This window comes from Heterocephalus glaber, unplaced genomic scaffold, assembly GCF_053883595.1.
Source record: "Heterocephalus glaber isolate CG9 unplaced genomic scaffold, H.glaber_assembly_v1.0 deba00001463, whole genome shotgun sequence".
NCBI lineage: Eukaryota > Metazoa > Chordata > Mammalia > Rodentia > Bathyergidae > Heterocephalus > Heterocephalus glaber.
Window position 1 is genome coordinate 16,102,327 of NW_028258310.1, and position 21,881 is coordinate 16,124,207.

The 21,881-nt window shown below is 34.4% G+C and overlaps 1 protein-coding gene across 1 annotated transcript in view; it reads right to left on the reverse strand.

Annotated features, from left to right (window-relative positions):
• Positions 1-21,881, reverse strand: part of Kctd16 (potassium channel tetramerization domain containing 16) — a 294,953-nt gene that overhangs the window by 182,950 nt on the left and 90,122 nt on the right. The gene's annotated exons all lie outside the window — the stretch shown is intronic.

A 21,881-nucleotide genomic window follows, 5' to 3' on the forward strand; every position in this document is an offset into this window, starting at 1 on the left:
TATACTTGTATCTTTTTTATATGAAGAAAATACAATATACAACTACAAGCTTTGGAAAGGTAATAGTTCTCATGAAGTGGGGCATCTGAAAAAGATTAAAAGATAATTTATTTAATGTTTATAAATTTTAAATTGTTCTAAATTTAAAACTAGATCCATAACTAAAATTAAATTAAACTAAGATTGTACCATTATAACTTATTTACATTTAGATGATGATGGTTACCTTTCACATCCTTGGCAGGCATAAAAATGATACCAAAACAGAAGGATAATATATAGCATCCTAATTTTAGTTAATGATCTAATTTTAAATTCAGAATGATTTAAAATTTGTAAACATTTAAGAAACTATCTTTTAACCATTTTTAGATGCCCCATTTCATGAGAAATATTACTTTTCCAAAGCTTGTATATATGTATTATCTTTTCTTCATATAATTTAGTTTGAAACTAATGAAAACATCAAAGGAAAATGTTTATAGACATTCTCCTGTTCATTTCCGAGGGATGTACGTTTCTCTTAATTCCTGGAACTTGTTTTAAAACAAAAAGCAGTATTCACAAATAAACTTATAGAGAATTCTAACATGTCAGAAATATGTTTAGGATCTTGCTTTTAAGTGTTGCTCTTTTCTGTAGGGCATTTCAGAATGTAGAATAATCACCCAGGGTGTTTGTTTACCATGTTTATTACTGAACCCACATTAGAACTCTTTTGGACTTTTGAACCGCATTTTGAGAAACACTTTCTTCAAGATATTCTTTTGTCCTCCAGTTAAATAGTAGAAAGTGTGTTCATGGTATAATATTTTAAGATATTACAAGCAGAAATTTACAACTTTATGAACATTTTTGAACAAATTTTACATGAATGACTTCATTAGATACCTTCCTTGTTCCCCTCAACAAAATATTATCAGTTTTCTGCCAAAGATATCCAAATGATGAGCATTTTTCTTTGTTGAGGTTTTCACCATTATTCAGGGTAGTCTTTTGCTTTTTAATTTTTTAAGTAATAAGATTAACTGTATATTTTATAGAGAACTGCGTTACAAATATGTTTTCAACTATTTTTGTAGTATTTAAGTGTTATGTCAGTTCTTTTCATGTCATACGGAAATTGTCTCAAAATACTCTTTAGGGGAATAAGTCACTTTATAGTCAGAATGATTGACATTCTGGTGTTCTAAAAAAATTTATTTTGCATAATCCTGTAGTCAGATCATTTTATGCATATGCAGCTTGGGTTAAATTTCAAGTACTGTGCTCAGCACTGGTATATTTACTGTATACATTTGTTTTGATTTGATTTCTGTCATGTAGAACACTGCCTTGGTCATCATAATGTAATCTGTGTTGTGTTCTTCTTTTTTCATGTTACAGCCTTTAAAAAACAACATTTAATATAAATTCAAAACAAAAAAAACTAAAAGAAAAAAACTAAATCCTTAACTTATATTTTGACCTTAACATGTAGCAAGTACATGCATTTGGAAACTTTTGATCATTATAAGGTCCATATTTTACCATGTATGAAATCTTGATGTAATGCAATTATCATTATATTAAAAAACAGTAATGTGTCGGTCTCTGGGCTTTTTCTATGTTTTTGTCTACATTAAATAATCCAAAGTCTAGTAAAATCGGTGATAAATAATCATGTCAGCTTTAATATCCTATTTTTGTCTCTTATGCAATAAGAACACAAACTGTGATGAAACTGAAGTGGAAATATATGCAAGGACTGCAAACAACATAAGAATTGAAAATTCAAATGAACAGCACAAATAGTTGGAGTACAATTCAATTGGAAGTGTAAAAAGAACAATTCATTATAGGAAGGCCAAATAAACAATCCAGAGGGAGAGGTCACAGAAACAAAAATAATGGCAGTCATGAGGACAGCTATAAAAATGTAAGGGATATCTCCATTTTACAACTAAGGAAATGAAATTCAGAAATACTTGACAGCTGAACACAGCTGATTTTCATAACAACCACCAATTTCAACGTAGGTGAAAATACATCATCTAATAAATGATTTCAACTTCCTGAATATTAAACACACATTTTGGATTAAATAATTTGGTATATTAAAGCATATTAATTCACAAATATTTACATAATAATTCTGTTCTTCATTTCTTAGTGTTTAAGTTAGTTTTGCTAATGTTTTCTCCTTAATTGTTGCACTTAAGATACTGCAAATCATTCTGATAAATTTGTTTTCATATGTTTCTGCTTGTTGATCTATGTATATGCAGCCTTATGGTATCACCTGAAACAAATGAAGTTAATATCAAAATATAATATTATAATTAGATTACGGCATTAGTCAAGAATTTTAAAACCTTAATTTTGAAAAGTACTGATTTTCTATACCTTTCTTCACTTAGAGTAAATGCAACTATAATTGGAAAATAATCTGAAAGTATTGTAGAGTAGTTTTAATTTCTAAACATACAGCAGTCTCTTGATTTCTCAAAATACTATATGGAAATTATATTTATCAAATAGCTTTAGTAATTATTGATGAAGTATTGTTCGCTTATTGAAGAGTAAATGAAAATATAAAAGTGAAGCTTTTTTATATTTGCACTTTATTTGTATTGTAAAGGGACTTCTAGGCTCAGGTCTTTCATCATATTATATTAAAAAATTCCACAGATGTCTTTGAATTTGGAAGTTTTTACATGGCGACCTATTTAGAAAGTGGCATACCAACCCAGAAATCTAACTATTTTTTCCACAAAAGAAAAAAATAAATATTAAGTGTGATTCAACAATTCTATGGGAACTTTCATACATTCAGCAAGGACTGTACCACTCACTGATTTCCAGGAAGAATAACAGACAATAAAGTCTCTGTACTTTGTTACACAGAGACAGAAATTTAATAGTGATCTGGTAACTGGATAAAAAGTTTAAGGTAAGTGTAGTAAGAAAGTAGTGATGAAATATATTACATAGTAAATATTTAAGGTATAAGATTCTGTAGCTTGACTTAGGAAGATACTCCTTTTTTAAAGACAGCCTATAATCTAGGGCCAAACAATGAGAAAACGCCAGTTTTGTGAACATCTGGAGTCAGAGTCCTCACAGCACTGCAAAGGCTACCTTGAGGACAGCAGCAGTGTGTTAGGAGCCAACATCCTATGAACTACGGCAGCACTATGCAGCCTGAGTTCACAGGCACTGCCAGAGGACAGACCAGGCAGGCAGGGGCCTGATAGACAATTCAGATTTGCATGTTAAGGATTACTAAGAAATAGAGGGAGATGTTGGGCTATGGGATAGCATGATTTACTTTACTATTTTTAATAAAAGTCACTCTAAATATCAATTTGATACTGTATTAAGCCAAGAAGAAAGGGAAAATCAAGTTGTTTTTTGGTACTTCAAGAAAGAAATTATCCTGTGAGCTAAAGAATTTTTTAAGAAGATAGAGCAAAGTGGCTGGACTCAGAATATATTTTAACTATTTAGAAAGTTATATTCCAAGACTTGATAAAGACTTATGTGTCAAAAGAAAAACAAAGTATGGATTCTAGAATGGCTCCTAAGATTTCCTGAGCATATAGAAACATAGAAGAGGAATCTACCAAGATGAGGGATACAGGATAGAAGAGATTTATTGAGGAATGATGTAACAAGAAATGTCAAAAATTCTGTTTGTGCCACTTAACTTTGTTATATATTGTATATTTGACTCCAATTATGTCCATTTTTATAATTATGGTAATAAGGAAATGTGACTGAAGAAACTGAAATAGTGAAGAATTATTTGATTTATATTGACAAAATGCATCTTGTAATTAAATGTTCAGGAAACAATCTAATTTTTTTGCTAACAATTCTTAAGTATAACTTTAAAAACAGGAATATTAACACACATATGTACATGCACATGCACACACATACACACACACACCATACTATGTAAACTAGCGCCAATTTGTGGGAAGTGCAAAATACTGTAATCAACATATAATTTTATAAATACTTTCATGAATGATACCACGTATAAGAGAAAGGTCCCAAATGAGAATTGAAATTCAAATCCACACTTTTATATCAGATATTACCAAATAATCTTCAGGGTAAAAAACCATACAGACTCTTACATAAAGATTTTACAGTAAATGATTTCATTAATGTATTTAATGAAAGAAGGCCTCTTAACCAACAGGATGATCTATCACAGTAACGAACATCATCACTGATAATAAGGATATTAGGAAAGCTTACCAGAACCTCCTTATGTGTTTTATTTTCTTTTTTACTGGTACAAAATACCCAAAAATCCAAAATTTAAGGAGAAGAGGTTTATTTTGGCTCAGACTTCAGAAATTCTAAGTCCATAGTTGTCTGGCCCAAGCGTAGAACTGGTGTAGGGGAAAGAGCTGCTGTGAAGGAAAGCTGCACATGTCATGGAGCCAGGAAGCAGGCAGTGAAAGGAGGAGGTGATGAGCATGGGGCTCCCATCATCCTATCACTTTTCAAACACGTGAGGCTTTCAGGGGACACCCCACCACAACACTATGTAACAGGCCCTCTTCCACTATTACTGCATTTTCCTATTGCAAGAACAATTTGATGTATTTGACAAGGTGACAGAACAGCATTTCTGTAGCTAGTTAATCTGACTTGTAATCACTAAGGAATAATTTATGACAGAGCCACAGAGGTAGACATCAAGTTGGCCAACAAGAGATCCTAAGAAGGCTGTCTCTTGGCCCAAGAGCATCATTTACTCAGTTGTATAAATAAAAAAAAAAAAACCTGTTATTTTTTTCAGCATTTTCTAGGTGCTGTGGACTCTGTTCAGTGGTGTATGTGTATTACTTGACCTCATCTTTATTAATTCAATAATTGTCTTTAGATGCTAGCTTTATTCCCATTTACAGGACAGTAAAATAAATCAGAAAAAGAATTAAACTACTAAAGGTTATATATTGTTTTTAGAAGCAAGTTTCAAAACCAACTTGTCAGATTCCAATCTATGTGTGTAAATGTTACTCTGATATTAGTTCACTTCAGGCTAATGCCATTAAATGACTGAATCACACTCCATTTTGTTTTTACAGATTGTGTATGCATGTGCTTTTGTGGACAGAATGTCCAGGTTCCAGAAACTGGAAGACTCTGAGTATGTTGTGTGTATATAATAATTTCTAAAAATGGTACAAAATGGGACAATTGAAAAATTTTGGTTTTTAGGCTGGCAAATAGAGTCAAGTCTTAGTTCATAAAGTTATGGATAGGTCAAGGCAACTAGCTATCTATGGACCTTCTTACATAATCACATATTATGTGGGCCTCGTTTATTTCAAATTTATATAAGTGCTTCAGTTGTGCACAAAAGAAGCATGAATAAATCATCCAAGTTTAAGCTATTCAGCTATTACAAAGCAAGAAAATCTCAGTTTTACTGACTTGAGATGTCAATGGAGAGATTTCAATAGTGAGAATGGCAGAAAATTGGGAAGAGGAATCCTAAAATCTGTTGCCTTATGTCATTTCATGACTCTGAACTTCATGTATTGAGGTTCCTATTCATGTTTGTCAGTACAAAATGCTATAAAAGAATACTATAGCTTGGGTGGCTTAAGCAATGTAAATTTATTTTTCATAGCTTCAGAAGTTTGGAACCCTAAGTTTAAGGTGTCTGCATGGATGGTACTGGTGAAATTCACTTCCTGGTTTAAAAAGGACCATTTTCTAATTTTTATCTTAAATTTGAGAAATATACAAACATTTAATCTATATCTCAGGCAAGTGACAAATGGAAATCTGAAAGAACTAGGCAAGTATTTTAGCTGCTAATCATTACAATAGAAACAAATATTGACATTTGAGTTCTGTCATGTTAGATGGATTTGCTAAACATTCCAGTCTTTCTACAGAGTTACACTATCCAGCATTAAAATAAAATATCTGTAGAAGTTTGGTAGCCATCCACCAATTTACCTGCTTGCAGGAACAATGCACAAACTTCTTTAGATGATATAATGGAATTAGAGACTGTAGCAAGTAGCAGCCACAATATCCCCTACAAACAAAAAGTCATCAGGCATATGAAGGACAAAAAATGTAGTATATAATTAAGAAAAAAGTAGTAATGAATAGGAACACACTTTGGGATGACTCAGAAAAGCACTTTAAATCAGGTATTATAAATCTGCTCAAAGACTTAAAGGAAAGGACAATCATAATGAATAAATAGATGGGAACTCTCACTAGTAAAATGGAGCTACAAGACAATATCAAATTGAAATTAGAGAATTGAAAAAGACAATCCATAATTTTAAAACAGCTATTGATGAGCTTAACAGTGTCTTGGTAATAGGAGAAAAAAGATCAATGTGCTTCAAAGTAGGTTAATGTAAATTATCCAATCTCAAGAAGATAGAAATATTTTGGAAAACAACGGAAAGAGTTCCAGTGACTTGTGGGAAAATATCATGTTCAATAAATTTCAGGACACTTACCGATAACTGTCAATACTTTCCATCATTTCATTAAATTTATTTCCTTTTAATTTTAACCACATTTACAATGATCTCACATAATAATATGTTTACACTTTATTATTTTTATGCGTGATACATATGTGAGGTCGCATTTGACAATTTACGGGTTTTCTGTGGCTGTTCACTTTTATTGGGTTAGGAAATCACACAGGCTCACCTTCTTGTAATATTAAGATTAAAAAGTGATATAGACAGAGTATTGGACTCTAAAAACTTTATTTTTCAAAGCACATTTAATTTTCCTTAACCAATTGTTTCCTAAATATTTTTACATAAGAAAAACAAGTGATAGTTCTTCTACTGAACACTATAAAAAATGGAAAGTAGGTGTTCAGACAGGGCCCCTCACCTGTTTCAGATCTGAGATTAAGAAGAAATTGAGTATTTTGGTTTACCTTTGGATTTACCTGTAGTTTTTTGGGGTTTTGGGGGTTTTTTTTGGTATCAGAGATCAAACTTAGGATCTTGCACTTGCAAGGCAGGCAGCGGAACCACTGAGCTCAATCTCTGGCCCTACCTGTAGTTTTTGATTGACATGTTTTGCCTAATCTGCCTCTAATGAATAGCATTAGCATTTTGAATATACTGAAGGCTACCAATTATTCATTCATTCATATATTCATTAAATTATTTCATCAAATATGTTTTTCATTTGTTATGCAATTTTAAGTTCTTACCAGGTGACAGGTATGTATGTATGTATGTTTGTATGTATGTTTTGGTTTATACCAGTGTGCAAAGTTCCTTCTTGTGGAGTTTGTATTCTCATAGTAACAGGAAATAAAATGAATTATTTAAGATGGTACCAAGTGTTTATAAAAATTTCAGACAAATTAGGGGACACTTAGGTATGTTAAGCTTAAAAGTTGCAATAGATTAGTTAAAAAAGGACTGATTAAGAAAATATTTCAGCAAAGCCTTGAAGTGTGTGGGGGTGGTAGAGTTACTGAAGGAAATTAGTCTTGTTAGACAGAGTCAGTGTGAGTCCCTGAAGTGGAAGATGTTTGACATATTCAAGGAAGACTGAAGAGGCCAATGAGTAGAACATAATGCGAGCAGTTTGGGAGAGAAAGCCAGCAAGCTCATTAGGTCTTATTGAGCATTATGAAATCTTTGAGTTTTACACTAAAGAAAGTGGGAAGGCAGAGGAATGACATTAGCTGGGTTGAATTTTGAAAAAGGGTCACTATTAATCCTCATTTAAGAATGGTCTATTGGGGACCTAAGAATAGATGGAAAGATTATTAGAAATCTATTGCAATAGCAAAAGAAAGGCTGAATTTTAATCTTTTGTCACTAATCAACTAAGGGTACTTTTGCTCAGTTCAGGTGGAAACCATTACATTAGCATGTCTCTGGATAGGGCCTAAGGAGGTCACCCACATAGGATATTGGGATTGGAACTGAACTGGACACTTCTTGCCCGTGGGAAATGAATTTCAAAATGTGTAAGTGAGAGGTATAGGAAGGTAGGTTTATTTGGTATAAGTAGGAAGTAAGAGAAAATAGACAAAGAGTTTTAATGCGAAGATCAGAAGAAAGTACAGTTCTGATAAAGAGGAATGGCCTCTCCTTTTAACAAAAGAATCAAATTAGCTTTTATTGATTCACTGGGGTAGGTTCAGGGCTGGTAGCATCGCATAGATCATGGGTATGGTTTTGTGCTTTAGGAAATTTCCTTTTAGTGTAATGTAGGGATCAGTGACCATTCTTACCACTGGCAATATCTGGGCACACCCTCTGGTATTATCAAGCATCTGACACTTGTAATAACAGTAGAAGTATAGGGAATGGTCATATCTCATACATTCACTGTTGACAAGGGAAGGCAAAGAAAAAGAGAATCCATTTTTCCTATCCCATGGTATCAGTCTTATTTCATCTCCCCTCTAAGAGATTTTATCCTCCTTAATTTTAAATGGACTAATTTGAAGTCTCCTATCTTCTACAAGATATGTATATATAGATATGCTATGCATATATAGATATAGCTATGCATATCTAGATACAATCTTTGCATATCAAATGGAAACTGTTGACAGTGTAGGCACTTAGTGTGGAATGAGTTGAAAACCATGGGAGGATCATCAGGTTTACTTGAAAATAGTGATGTCTGGAGTGTGCACACTTGACAATCATGTTATAAACAAGCAGGAGCCAAATATTAATAGTAGAATAAAAGAGAACAGTGGCTCCCAAAAGTGATATGTCTGATGAACTTTGAAAGCATTTGGCATAAACCTTTTATTCTTAACATTGGCCTCTATTTCAATTGTGCTTGCTTTTCTGGGCTATAATACAGCCAGCAGGGTGGGGCTGTGGGGAAAGAGGAACCCTGCTCCACTGCTGGTGGGAGTGTAGGCTGATGCAACCACTGTGGAAATCAGTATGGAGATATCTCAAAGAACTAGGACTGGAAGTCCCATTTGACCCCACTATTCCACTACTGGGGATCTTCCCCAAAGAATTATAAGAATCATACCACAGTGATATATGTGGACCCATGTTCATAGCAGCACAGTTTGTAATAGCTAAAACTTGGAAACAGCTCAAATGCCCATCAACTGGAGGCTGGATAAAGAAAATGTGGTTGTTTTATAAAATGGAGTACTACTCAGCCATAAAAAATGAGAAATTAGAGACATTTATAGCTAAGTGGATGCACATTGAGGTGATACTCTTAAGTGAAATAAATAGGACACACATGAATAAATTTCGAATAGTTTCTCTGGTGTGAGAAACTGAAAGTGTAAATAAGGACTAAATGTATAACAGGTAATGTGAAATAGGAAGAAAAGGGGCAAAGGGGAAGGAAGTGGGAGGGCTAGAGGAAAGGATAGAAGGGAATGGGATTAATATGAGAAAATGGAAAAATAGGAACAAAGTCTTTGTAAATAGGGAGGACTGGAGAGGTTGAAGGGAGGGCTGGGCAACGATGAAAAATAAGAACCAAGAGAGACTATGTAAAGGTGCAAATTTCCAATGGTGAATGTCATTATATTGTATACCTAAAATGTACCAATGATTAGAATGAATAATTGAAAATGTAAAATAGGAAGAAAAGGTCCAAAGAGGTAGGGGTAGTGGCAGGGGCAGGGGAAAGGAAAGAAGGGAAAGGAAAAATGCTGAGAAATGGAAAAAATGGAAATAAAGTCTTTGTAAATAGGGAAGGGTGGAGGGAATGAAGGGAGGGCTAGGAATGGGGAAAAAATAAGAACCAAGATGCATTATGTAAAGGTACAATTCCCAATGAGAAATGTAATTGTGTTGTATACCTACAATGTAGCAATAAAAGAATTTAATAAAAAAAAAATACAGCCAGCAGTACTGAGTGTTTGTTTACCCAACTAGAACAGGTAGAGTTTAGGGGCATACACATCTCTCCAACTTGTCATGAAGGAACCTAATCTCCTCCTATTTTTATTATAATAATGGTGAAGAATAAACCTGTGTTTTGTGTTATCACATTACTCTGTTTTCTGGCCCTAATTTCCTTCTGGATGTTTAAGAATGAAGAGGTAGCCCTTATAAAGGTCAAACATTAGCCTTTTTCTTGTTAAGGTCAGTCCGGACTCCTTAAGGGTTACTTTTGGAGCCTTGTGAGAAGCCTTTCGGTTCCCTCAGTCCTTTTTCCTCTACCAGCTGCCAGGAAGGGTTAGTGTCTTGGTGATTATGGAAGCTTTGGGGATACTTTTAAAATAACATGGTGACAGTCAAATTATGTTTGCTTCTCTGAATTACAATATAGGCATTTTAGGCAATTTCTTACTTTTTTATTCTGTATAAAGACTAAAAATTGATTCATGTGTCAATAGTCTTCCAAATGTTTAGGGTGCACCATTTGGGATAGGCTAGATTGAAGGAGAAATGCCCTTGAATTATCTTTCTTTCTGAACTGATGACAATTTCAAGGCCATTGGGGGAGGTTGATATGTTTCATTTAATTTTAATATATAGTGAAATTTCCTCTTTTCCATTTTCAAAAATGGTGAAGGTTTTCATTCTTCTTAACCTGAAGTTATAGCACTTTTTAAAAATTATGGGGTTTTTTTGCTTTTCAAATGCAACTGGAAGCACTATTTTAGTTAGAGAATGAACACAATCTTTAAGCATCCGGATGTCTCATCACTCATCTTTCATAAGCATATCACAAAGTCACTCTAATGTGGTCTATATTCTTTAAAAAATAAAGTTATAATTTCACCTACTTACGCCTTTGAAAATGAGTCAATATTTGATAGTGACTTTCTAGGACTGCAAATTTTTAATCAAGGCAGTAAATTTGTGTAAACAAAGTCCTGCAAAGATACAAGCATATTAGTCAGGAACACTAGAAAATACATGTACATGAACACACATACCAGTCACACCAATATCCCTATCATCGTGCATTATAATTAAAAATGAAGTTGGCTTTTTTATTTTTGCTACTAGATATTTTCAGGTTATTAATTATTAGGCAAAAAATGATTTCAAATATAAAATGCTACTAGATCTTGACATCAGGGTAGGTAACTGAGATAATTTTGTTAACACATACATAAATTCAAATTAAAGTTTTATACTCAATATATGTGCAAACTTGGAAAAATAATTAACCTCATGAAACTTTAATTTCCTCCACTCTAAAATGGATATAATTTTAGTCTCTAATTCTTTGACATGAAGAAACTTAAATGAAATTGTACATGTGAAGAGCTTTGTCCAGTAGATACTCAAAAAAGAATACCCATCACCATTGTTATTTTCACTAGTGTAGCCCTTTGTATTAAGATTATATCCAGTATTAGGAGTGGGATTTTAACCACATGAGAGAAAACAGCATCAGTGTCTCTTTATAAAGATGCTTCAGCTTGGAATAAGTACGTATATTATAAGCAGAAGACAGAGACAATTTTAAGGAGTTATATGAAATTATAAAAATTATACCAGCTCAAGTTCAAATCAAAGTATGTTTTCTTTCTAATTTTTAATTTAAAAATAACTTTATTATCAATCACACACACATACAGAAATTAAAACCATTTGAAGAAGAACAATGAAAGGGAAAAAAAACTACAAGAATATTCAAATTCAGTAGAACTCAACCAAAACAAAACTGAAAAGCACTTAAACATTTTTCCATATAACTAAAAAAAAATCTCAAGTAACAACAAGACACCAGAGGATGTGATTTGTTTCAGAAAGATCCCCAAAACCAACAATTAACAAATAGTGGTCTGGGAAAAAAACTCCAGTTAGCTAGCAGACTCCACATAAGCCAAACTTCTCCCTAATTTAAGTTTCAATACACTCATATGACACGCAATGGAAACACAATCAGAGAAATATGTTATTAGGCTATTTCATCTGTATGTATCCTTAATTACACTTTCATTTTCTCACACTAGAGAAACTATTTGGTATTTACACATGTGTGTCCTATTTATTTCACTTAAGAGGATGTCCTCAATATGCATCCATTTAGATATAAATGTCTCTAGTTTCTGGTTCTTTATGGCTGAGTAGTATTCCATTTTATTTTTTAAAAACCACATCTTCTTTATCCAGTCTCCAGTTGATGGACACTTGGGTTGTTTCCAAGCTTTAGCTATTTCAAACTGTACCTCTATAAACATACGTGCACATATATCTCTGTGGTATGATTTTTTAAATTCTTTTGGGAAGATACCCAGCAGGGAGATAGCTGAGTCAAATGGGACCTCTAAGCCTAGTTCTTTGAGGTATCTCCATACTGATTTCCACAGTGGTTGCACCAGTCTGTACTCCCACCAACAATGGAGAAGGGTTCCTTTCTCCCCACACCCCCCACCAGCATTTGTTATTGGATTATTTCTGTATAACAGCTGTTCTTTCTCAGGTGAGCTGGAATCTCAGTGTTGTTTTCATCTGCAACTCTCGAATAAACAATGATGTTGAACATTTTTTCATATATTTATTTGTTGCATTTACTTCTTTGTCTGAGAAATGTCTGTTCATTTCAGATGCCCATTTTTGAATTGGGTCTTTGAATTTGGGGGGTCTGATTTTTTTTCAGTTCTTTGTATATTCTAGATAGTAGTCCTTTGTTTAAGTCACAGTTGCTGAAAATTTTTTCCCACATTGTAGGTTGTGTCTTAGCTCTGTTGGTTTCTCTTGCAGTGCAGAAGCTTTTTAATATGATGAGATCCCAATTGTTGATTCTTTGTGCAAGTTCCCATGCCACTGAGCTTTTGTTCATAAAGTCTTTTCCTATGCCACTCTCTTCAAGAGTTCTACCTAACTTATCTTCCAGAAAATTTAGTGTTTCTGTCTTTATATTTAAATCTTTAATCCACTTTGATCTTAGTTTAGTTCATGGTGATAGGTATGGGTCTAGTTTTAATCTTTGGCAGGTTAAAATCCAGCTTTTCCAACACCATTTATTAAATAGGTTATCTTTCCTCCAATGAGGATGGTTAGATGCTTTGTCAAAGATGAGTTGGCTGAGCATATCTGTAGTAGTTTCTGGATCTTGTAATCTATTCCACTGATCCTCGGGTCTGTTTCTTTGCCAGTACCATGCTGTTTTTATCATAGCAGCTTTGTAGTATAGTTTCAACTTGGGGATTGTAATACCCCAGCCATATCTCTGTTGCCTAAAATTTCTTTTGCTATTCTAGGTCTCTCCTGGTTCCAAATGAATTTTTGGACTGTTTTCTCTAGTTCTGTGAAATATATTGTTGGAATTTCAATTGACATTGCATTAAACCTATGTAATAGTTTTGGAAGTATGGCCATTTTCACCATATTGGTTCTTCCTATCCAGGAACAAGGGATGCCTTTCCATTTTTTTATATCCTGCTCAATCTCCTTTTTCAGAGTGCTATAGTTTTCAGTGTAGAGATCTTTTGCTTCCTTTGTTAGATTGACTCCTAGATATTTCATTTTTTGGAAGCTACTGTAAAAGGAATTGTTTCCCTAATTTCTCTCTCAGTGAGTCAATTATTTTCATTAAAAAAGGCTATTCTTTTTTGAGTGTTGACCTTATATCCAGCTACTCTACTGAATCTGTCAATTAAGTCTAGAAGTCTTTTGGCAGAGTATTTTGGGTCTTCTATGTAAAGTATCATATCATCAACAAATAATGACAGTTTAACTTCTTCCTTTCCTATCTTTATTCCTTTTATTTCTTTCACTTTTCTAATTGGTGTGCCTAATGTTTCAAGAACAATATTAATCAGGAGTGGTGATAGTGGGCATCCTTGTCTTCTTCCTGATTTTAGCATGAAAGTTTTCAGTTTTTGACCATTTGGCTGTTGGTTTTTCATAGATGGCCTTAATCAAGTTGAGATAAAGACCTTCTACTCTAATTTTCTGTGGGGTTTTTAATCATGAATGGGTGTTGGATTTTGTCGAATGCCTTTTCTGCATCTATTGAGATGATCATATGGTTTTTATCCTTGACTCTGTTAATATAGTGTACTACATTTATTGATTTATGAATGTTGAACCACATTGCATCCCTGGGATAAATCCGACTTGGTCAGGGTGTATGATCTTGATAACCCTTTGTATTCTGTTTGCCAGTATTTTGTCAAGGCTTCCTTTTTTTTCTTTAATTCTTTTATTGATGCATTTTAGGTATACAACACATTTACATTTCTCATTGGGAACTTTACCTTTACATGATGCATCTTGGTTCTTATTTTTTCCCCATTCCTAGCCCTCCCTTCACCCCATCCACCATCCCCTATTTACAAAGTCTTTGTTTCCATTTTTTCCATTTTTCATCATTTTTCCATTCCTTTCTTTCCTTTCCCCTACCCCTCCCACTGCCCCTACCCCTTTGGACCTTTTCTTCCTATTTTGCATTATCAATTATTCATTGTAATCATTGGTACATTTTAGGTATACAATATAATGACATTCATCATTGGAAACAAGCACCTTTACATAATCTCTCTTGGTTCTTCTTTTTCACCCTTGCCCAGCCCTCCCTTCAACCCCTCCATCCCTCCCTATTTACAAAGATTTTGTTTACAGTTTTCCATTTTCTCATATTAATTCCATTCCCTTCTTTCATTTCCCCTACCCCTCCCACTTTCCCTTTCCCTTTGCCCCTTTTCTTCCTATTTCTTGTTCAGGACTTTTGCATCTATGTTCATTAGGGAGATTGGCCTGTAGTTCTCTTTTTGGGTTGGGTCTTTCTCTGGTTTTGGAATCAAAGTAATACTTGCTTCTAGGTATGAATTTGGAAGCTTTGCTTCCCTTTCAATTTCCTTGATGAGTCTAAAGAGTAATGGCAATAGTTCTTCTTTAAATGTCTTGTAGAGTTCAGCAATGAAGTCATCAGGACCTGGGCTCTTCTTTCTTGGTAAATTTTTTATTACATATTCAATTTCACTCACTATAATTGGGGTGTTTAGAATTTCTATATCTTCTTCATTTAACTTTGGCATTCATATGTATCTAGGAATCTGTCCATTTCTCTGTGTTTTCCATTTTATTAGAGTACAGGTTCTCAAAGTAGGTATTGATGAAACTTTGGATTTCTGCTGGATCTGTTGTGACTTCACCTTTTTCATTCTTGATTGCATAGATTTGAGCCTTTTCTTTCTTTTTGGGGATAACTTTGGCTAAGGGTTTATCAATTTTATTCTTTCAAAAAACCAACTCTTTGATTCATTAATGTTTTGTATCATTCTCTTAGTCTCAATTCCATTGATTTCTGCTCTGATTTTTGTAATTTTCCTCTCTTGTATAAGCTTTGGGTTCATTATGCTCTTCTTTTTCTACGATCTTGAGGTTCTCCATTAGGTTATTTATTTGAGTTTTCTCTGTTATCCTAATATGGGCATTCAGTGCTATGAATTTCCCACCTAGAACTTCTTTCATTGTGTCCCATAGATTCCTGTATGTTGTACTGGTATTATCATTTACTTGTAGAAACTGTCTAATTTCTTCTTTAATTTCCTGTGTGACCCATTGGTTGTTCAGGAAGGCATTAATCAATTTCCATGTGTTTTGGGGGGGGTTGTGGTTTCTTATGTTACTGATCTCCAATTTTATTGCACTATGGTCTGATAATATACAGGGGGTAACTTCAACTCTTTTACATTTACTTAGGCATGTCCTATGAGCTAGCATGTGGTCTATTTTGGAGAATGACCTTGTGTAGCCAAAAAGAATGTGTATTCTGATTTTGTGGGGTGGAGCACTCTGTAAACATCTATTAAGTCCATTTGTTCAAAATCTTAGCTCAGTTCTAGAATTTCATTGTTAATTTTCTGTCTAGATGATCTATTTGTGACAGAGGGGTGTTGCGGTCCCCCACTACAATTATGTTATTGTTTATTTGGTTTTTCATGTCCATTAATATTTGTTTTGTATAGTTGGGGGCATTTGTATTTGGTGCATATATATTTAGGACTGTCATCTCTTCCTCTTGGATTGTTCTCTTCACAAGGATGTAGTGACCATCTTTGTCTCTCTTAATTAGTTTTGGTTTAAAATCTAATTTGTCTGCAAGTAAGATTGCTACCCCTGATTTTTTCTGGGTTCTTGTGGTGTGGAGAATTGTTTTTCATCCTTTACTTTCAGTCTATGAATTTTTTTTTTTTGAGTTAGGTGTGTTTCTTCTATACAGCATAATGTTGCATTTTGCTTCTTAATCCATTCTTTCAGTGTATTTCTTTTGATTGTTGAATTGAGGCCATTAACATTGATTGTTATAATTGATAGATATTGACTCATCCTTGTCATGATGTTTTACTTTTGTTGGCTCTTTTGTTTCTTATTCTTCCCTCTTTCCCTTTAGTTTCTTACCTTGCCTGGTGGGTTTCCTCTGTTGGGCCTCATGGAGTTGTGACCTTCATAGTCTTTTTCTAGGATATTGTTTCAAATTGTTTGGAGTACTGGTTTAGGGTTCATGAAATTTCTCAGGTGTTCTTTGTCATGGAAGTATCTAATTTCCCCATTGATTTTTAAAGATAATTTTGCAGGATACAACAGTCTAGGTTGGAATTTATTTTCTTTTAGGGTTTGAAATACATCACTCCAGGCTCTCCTTGATTTGAGGGTTTGTGTTGAGAAGTCTGTTGTGATTCTGATGGGCTTTCCATTGTAGGTGATTTGTTTCTTTTCTCTAACTGCTTGTAGAATTTTGTTCTTCTGTTGGGTTACTTCTGTGAACATTTTTTGTGTGTGTCAGTTGTACTTTCTCCTGTTTGTTCGTTGACTCCTATCAGTCTTATGTTATTCTTCTTTGCATCATCTAGCAGCTGCTGGATTGATTTCTCATGGTCCCTTACTATTTTTAAGAAATCTCTGTTTTCATGGTCCTTAACCACCATCCTGTCTTCTATATCTGATATTCTATCTTCAGATTCCCTTAATCTGCTCTGCATCCCTTCAGTGGAGTTTTTAATCTCCTAAATATCTTTTTAAATCTGTTTCATGGATTCTATTTCCTTCTTATGTTTGGTGATCATGGTTTCCCTTTCTTTTTTATGCTGGGCATTCATGACCTCCAGCATAGTTCTGAGCTCATCTATTTTTTTAATCTGTTTCTGTTCTAGAGCCTCTAATCATGTCTTTCACTCTGCTCACCATCTCTGTAGTTATCTTGGAGATTATTTCTGTTTTGAATTTTTCTAGAGCTTCATTCACTTGTTTTGTTACTTCCTGTGCTATCAGTTCAGGGTGTCCAGGTGGTTGATTATCAGACTTTTACACCTCTTTTCCCCCAGAATTTGCCTTTTGTGGGGTGAAAGTCTGAGTTTGTTCCCTACTTAAATGTCTTCTCATTTTTGCTTTTGATGCTGTCCTTGGTTTAGTTCCTGGGTTGATATTTTGAAGTTGCTTATTGTAAGTATCTTTGTTGATGTATTTAGAACCCTTATGGAATGATTGCTCCTCAAAGGTGTCTTCCAGATATAGCTGTTCTTTGGGTTTTGTGTCTCGAATGACTCTGAGTCTGTCTCCTTTTCATTATACCAGAAAGGATAGCTGATTAGATCAATCACAATGCCTTATCCCAAGTGATACAATCAGCAACACCATAGCATCATGTACATCTTAGAAAATGTCAATTTGTGGTATTTATTAATCTATCACCTTTAACTGTGTGAATTAAATCAAAATCGAGGACCAACCCAACATATATGTTCATAGTGAATAAACTCTTCAATATAACAACTTTACCCTTCAGGATGGGGAATTAGAAAGTGTCGGGGAGGAATGGATAGATAGGTAGAAGGATAGGGGAAGGTTCGCAATGAGGCCAGAGGACACAAGCAAGAGAAGAAAAAAGAGAAGAAAAGAAAAACAAAGAAGAAATCTGAATTAGGGCCAGAACCGGAACAAAAAGGGAGATGAGGAACAATGTGGGATAGCAACAGAGTGAGTGAGAAAGAGAGAGAAATAAAAGAGAAAAATAAAAATTTGAAAAGAGTAGAAAAAGTAAAAATTAAAAATAAGAGCAAAAAATAATAATAATTTTGAAAATAACAAAAAATAAAAATGAAGGGCCTCCTTCAGTGTATGTCTCTGCTGTCACAATAGATAATGTGGGCAGCAGTGTGCAGATATAAGTCAATGAGTCTCAGCAAGTCAGTCACAGACCCATGAGATTCAGGCAGATTTCTGGTTGCAAGTCCCAAGTTGAGCTCCCTGTCCTCCTTGCACTGTTGAACTCTGCAAGGTTCTACTGCAGGTTCCAGCTGCCCTTCCCCTGAAGATAGTCCAGGTTCTGATGGCAGGTGATGATCCCTCCAACTTACCAAGTATGGTGGTCTGGTGTGCCTTTATTCCAGAGATTCTCTCCACTTTTCCAGTGGGCTTTGGTTTTCATCAGGAAGCCTGAGAGAGGCCCTCTATCTGTTGTTCACTTCTGCTCTATCTTCTGGAGCTCAGGACAATGGCCTTTATGCCCCTCTTTGCCTTTATAACGTGGAACCAGGTAGTACAATAAATAGCAAAGTGACTTTCTTCCTTCCCTTCTTGGTCCTCGATGGGGAAGGGATTGAAAGAGATTTTTAAGATTTTTGCCAAAATATTAGTGGTGCAGATTTTATTCTAGGTTTACCATAAAAAAGACAATTCATTTGGGATTCTTGCCCAGGCATAAATGGTGAAAAAAGAGAAAGCAGGGAGGAAGGATAACCATCAAAAAAAAATGGGAAGTATTTCTTTAGCCTATTTTTTCTTTAACTTAATCTCTCAAAACATTTGCTTCTGAGTGATGCTCTTTTTCCATTTCTGGGTACTTTTGTTTTTCTGCCAAGCAAATTAAATTCTTCAGAGGATGATGAATTCTCCAGCTGGTTAGTTAGGTAGAATGCAATGAAATTCTCCAAAGAATTGTTGAATTTTCTGGAGAATTTCTACAGCATAGATATAGCTTTAAAGTTTGCTTACCTTTAAACAAGCATATCTGTAGAATAGTCTCACTTTTCTAATCTACTAACCTCTGGAAATCCTAAAAATAAGTGGGAAGCAATTGAGTGTAGAAGACAGCTTTGACTGCTAAATACTTTGAATGAGAACTGTCAACATGCCAACTTGTGACAAGAGGTCACTTTTTCCACAATGTCCATGCACCACAAGTTTATATGTATTCATTCATTCATTCATTCATTCATTCAGCTACCAGGCTTACTGAACACTATAGTGGATAGTATTAATGAATCCTCAGATCTCTTTCTACCATTCCTGAGTTCTTTCTACTTTTGTGTACTTTTGCTTCTAATTTCCATACCTGCAACTGTTCTTTGGAGAAGTTTCTATGGTCTTCCAAAGTTAATTTGCACACAGAGCAGAGAGCAGAGACCCAGAGTGCCTAGGAGTTTATGTTCCTGCATTAGTTTTCTATTGCTGCCATTAGAGATTACTACCAACCTAATGGCTTTAAAGAATGCCATTTATAGTTCTGTCAGTCAGAAGTCAGATACAGTCCTCATGGGTGTTGCCAGGTTATATTTTCATCTGGAGGTAACAGGGGAGGTTCATTTCCTTGTCTTGTCCAGATTCTAAAGGCCTCCAACATTCCTTGATTCATAGCATCCTCCTTCCATTTCAAAGTTAGCAGTGTCATTTCTCTCGGTCCCATCTTCTACTTGAAGAATACTATATGCCTCTGAGAAGATTTTCCACATTTAAGAACTTATGTGACTAGATTGGGACATCTGGAAAATTAAGATAATCTCCCTGTCTAAAAGTCCCTACCTCTAGATACATCTGCAAAGTTCTTTGTGTCATCTAAAGGAATATGTTCACAGATTCTGGGGATCAGGGCACAGTCATTATTCTACCCACCATAGTCCCCCATGGTAATCCTAATCAGTCACTGACAGGGACAGAAGTGTGAAAACCTATATCTCCTGTCTTGTGTTGAGACTGTCTGTAGTCTCCTACAGACCCTGTCTGTAGTTTCCTGAATGAGTAGGCTGCTTCCACTTGAGTTTGCCTAAATCCAAACCTTGCTTGGCTGCTTCTGAATTCCTTCTCTAACACTTTTGCTTCTGAATTCTTTCTCTAATCCTTTACCAGAACTTTTTTTCTGGGAGAACTTCCTTATAATTTGCACACAAATTCTTATCTGGTAGTTTACTTATAGAGAACCTAAGCCAAGAGCCTTATATTTGTCAAGTAGTCTGCTAGGCCTTGGAGCAAACCAACAGTGGTTGATTGGAGACTCATATATTACTACTATTAATAATAAAACACTTATCCTTTATTGAGTCCTTACTATAGATCTGGTACTTTGCTTATGTCTTCACTTAACTAATGTCAGTTCCTTTGCATTAATTTATATGATAGCTACTATTATTATCCACCATTTATATGTAAACTACAAGTCAAAGATTACATCTATCCCTAGCAGTTTACATATTGCCTTCCAATTAGAAAATGCTCAACAAACTAGTTGAATGAGGAAACCAGTATTACAAATAAAGAAACTGAAGTATTAAGAATTTAAACTAGCATATGGATATTGTGAATTCTAGAGCTCTAACTGCTCTGTGTTATTTTGCCACCTAAATCTAGTTGTGAATTCAAAAGGGACACTAGGACAAGGACAATTCTATATAGAAGGAATGAGGACAGGTTTCAGTCTCTCTCCTCAACTCCCTAGCCTGAAGTCAAAATACTTATAAAAGGGTTCCTCTATAGTTAACGGTCCTTTAGACTGATCAGGAATAAGCCTACTTATGAAAAAGTCTATGAATTATTGATGGATATTCAAAATATATGTCAGATAATATTATAAAGTAATAAAGAAAAGTGTTGCCCATAAGAAGAAATAAAGTTGGCATGCAGACGTGCGCACATGTACCCAGAGAGTCAAGTGCCATGAAACATCTCTGAGCACTTAGGAAAGATTTACTTTAGATGTCAAGTTTAGAAACAAGCTGCACTGAAATATAGAGCTATCAGCATATTTCTGATGGGTATCAACTGAAAGTAACTCAATAACTGTTTAAAAATTCATTATATCTGTTTTGGTGATTCTGTCACTATTTTCATTTTAGTTTCAGCAAAAGTAAAATAAGATATAATTTATTAGTGTTCATTCAAAAACACTGCAATTTTAATTTAAAGGAATTCAGAACTTATAATCTAGTTGAATCCCTTTATAATAGTCTAAAAACATTCAACATTATATGCAAAATGTAATTGGCTTCTTGTTTAATTACATAAAAATTGACTAATGAAATGAAATGGGTATTCTGTTTTATTAAACTAAGCTTCGGTGGTTAGTTCATCATTGAAACTGGCATGGTCCTAAGAGGTTTTTAAATTCCAGATGCAGCCCACTAAGTAGGTTACTGTCTTTCCTGCTTAATATGAATATTCTTGAAGGTCTCTACAGAAATATCAAATTTCAGTCAAAATTATACTTCAAAATAAAATTTTAGTAAAGATTGGGTCAGAGAAAGTAATGATATTTAAGAATAAAGTCTCCTTGCATCTTTATAAAAGCAACCCTTTATAAATAAGGATTCAAATTTCTAGAAAAACCACAATTTAAAAAAATTATAGAAGCAAGGGCCATTCAGTGATTAGAAAATGTGAAATGGTGGGCATCTGTATAGTTCCTTAAACAGTCCCTAAAGGGACAGATTAGGGGTGCAGCTAATTACACAGGTTTGAGGATTTTCATATTATAGTAAAGATTTTTAAAAGCCTGAATGAAGGGCCCAGGATTTAGCTCAGTGGTGCCACCGCCTGCCTTGCTAGTGCATGGTCCCAAGTTCGATCCCCGGAACCCATCACCCCCCCCCAAAAAAAAGCTGGAAAGAAATAGGATAATTTTGTAAAACTGGAAATCAGTCACAAGCCACAAAACAGAGAAGTTAACATCAGAGAGGAGAAAAAAACATA